This window comes from Cynara cardunculus (assembly GCF_001531365.2).
Source record: "Cynara cardunculus var. scolymus isolate 2C chromosome LG 9, CcrdV1, whole genome shotgun sequence".
Classification (NCBI taxonomy): domain Eukaryota; kingdom Viridiplantae; phylum Streptophyta; class Magnoliopsida; order Asterales; family Asteraceae; genus Cynara; species Cynara cardunculus.
The window spans coordinates 12,524,847-12,527,913 of record NC_037536.1 but is presented as its reverse complement, the minus strand read 5'-3'; positions in this window follow the sequence as shown (position 1 = coordinate 12,527,913).

Genomic DNA, 3,067 nt, shown 5'->3' with positions numbered 1-3,067 from the left:
TATAAATTTTATAAAGATAATAATTTAGTATTCTGTTAAAATTTAATGATTATACTAATTATATTTTAGATTTTTTATATTTAAAATGAAATGTTTATCCTGTATTTGATTGTGTTTATCTGCAGTTAGTTACACGAATTCATATATGAGATGAAATCGGATAAGGATGAAATTGTTTAGGAATGAACGTGTTTAAGAGTTCTTAAGAGTTTTAAGAGTTTGTAAGAGTTTTAGCCAAATGCTTTATAATATAGTATAGATATATATATATATATATACACATATATATATATATACTAGTGGTGTACCCGCGCGATGCAACGCGGGTAAATCACAATTAGGAAACATTATTTTGGCCTTGAATAATGAGTTTGTGTTGTTATTTTGCAAATCAACTAATATAAAACTAAACAAATTCCTTTATTTTCAATCACATTACTTATTGCTCAATACATTTATCTTAACAACTCCTGAGAATACATAAAATAATACATACTTTGTGTAATAGCATATTTTACAAATTCTCAAATTTTTTAAATGGATAAAAAATTTCAAAATATATAAAGTCAATCATCTTCAACTCCAAAAGTCTTTTTTGTATAAAATGATTGTATTTTTTTGCTTAAAGACTTGAATTTAAGAATTTGTCCTAAATGTGTATTAATGTAGTATATAGATATATAGATCACCTCCATTTTCAATATCATCATGTGGCCTCTCCAAAAAGCATTCGGGCGATTGCACAAGGGCCTTATCCTTTGGTCCAACATTTTTGTGAGAGAAAGAGTTATCCACAAGTTTAATACCTAACAGATTAGAGGGAGCATAGTCAACCTTTAAGCCTTCTTGAAAAGAGATGCCTTTTTGACAGGACTGCAAGGGCAGGTCCTTGTCAAACCTTTTGTGCCTCACCACCAGCTTTTTGCTCCAATATGGCTACCAACTTTTCTAAATCAACGGCTAGTTCTTCCAAGCTTTCCACCCAAGTGCCATGATTTGGAGAATTCAAAAACGACAATAACTCATCATGGTTTTCGATACAAGGCAGGTTCCCAAAAACCATTAGAGGTTTTGGATTCAAACAAGTGACTGTTTGATCATCTTCCTTGCAGACCTCCCTAGGAAGCTTTGGATGAATATTAACTTCACAAACAACAATGTCTTTAGCAGAGGAGGCAGTTCCATGTGAGAAAACGATGGAGCTTTCAGAAATAGAGAGGGCCATGGGTGGACGCAGAACCAGTAACAACCTCCACACTTTTTTTCCCTTCATTTGACTCTTAGAGGCAGAAACAACAGACCAAAACATCTTCTCATGCAACCCAGTATCTTTTTATCATCAAAACGACAGATTTAAAAAAAAAGAGGTTACCTCTTGTGCTCCTTTGGAGGTTGTTTGTCCAACTTCTTTGGGGTTGGATCAGCACGAATAGCTGAATGCACCTTCTTGTACAGCTCTTCAATGTTTTCCAGGTCAACTCCAGCTTTAATGTATTCAGAGAAGTGAGACTGATACTTTTCCGGCTCATCTTCCATCAAAATCTGCATATAAACCAACTATTTTCAAATGATATGTTCTATTTTCAAAGATGCACTACATCTCTTGTTAAACAACACTCACCCTCATGTAGGAAGCAACATGCCCGCCATAAATGTACTTGCGGTGGACATGTTACTTAGAAAAACACAAAGAAAACAGCAAAACAAGCAGTAGTTTGGGACTGTTTTGATACAAAAAAGCAGTTGTTTGCGACCATTTCTACAACAAAACAAATTGTAGAAAATGTTAGACTGCAATGAGACGAGTAACGACATCGGACAATCAAGACTTACACGAGCTGAAAAATGATGTCGAGTATGCCATTCTGATCACTTCTGAATAACTCCTCAAGCTTCCATTTACTCTCTCTACAAAGTTATCCAATTAGAGTTCACGCATAAAGTCTTTAACCACAATCCTCTTGACATGGAATCAACAAGATGAGAAACTGTCCATAAACACACAAAAAACACACTCTGTTCATACATTTTTACTCCATATGTTCCTATATAAATGTCCAGTTCACTTTGTTATAAATGTTAAATATAAGATGAAAATATACGAAGAAAAATACCCACAATCTAAAACTGATTCTCCAAAAAATAAGATAAAAAGATCAAAAAGTGAAAATTGGACATCTGAAGTATTGAACAATAACGTTTTCCTTTATACCTTGTTAAAGAATTATAAATGACATGGACTGAAGCTTGTTGTTCATCAACAGTTAGAAAGATTAGATATCTTTTATATGCCATCCTTTAGAGGAAAGCATGTAAATACACATTGTAGTCGAGTTGTTGAAGGATACCAGAGCAAAAGGTCGTAGTCTTCTCTGTTCCAGATTGAGCTTGTTGGATTACGTCAAGACCCTTGCAGAAAGGGACGATTCCTCTATGTTGAATTGCTGATGGTTTTTCAAAACCTACATTCAAAAGAAAAATGTCATATCTGATAAAGAATGATTCTAACAAGACAATCAGCTTATATGAAGTAAAACCATATGCAAGATAAGAATAATATAAACTCACCATATGCATAAATTCCTCTCAAAAGATTTTCTTGCAGGCCCATAACATCAAAACTATCATAAACCTCATCATATCATGTAAAAAAGTCATGCCCGTCGATTGACAGCCTGTAGCAGCAGCAAAAAGCATTTCATCAGCAAGTGCAAAACAAGTACCTTACTCGAATCCCACTTGAAAGCTAGACCTAATGCTTCTTATATATAAACCAACATTTGATTCTGAAGTAGCTACTACACGAAAAAAATTGCACAAACTTACAACTCATTCATTTTTGTATCAAATTGGCGAGTATCAAACTGAGAACCTTCTGGTGCTACGCCTGCCACGACTGCAAAAAAAAAAAAACAATTAATCTCCACAAACAGGAGAAGGAAGAACCAGCAGATCTACACTGTTAGTGAATGCCCAAAAACCAATCATATGATGATTGTAACTTTGAGTTTGTTTCATGAAATTGATAAATATAAAGGCATTGCCCATTTTATTATGTATATATTAT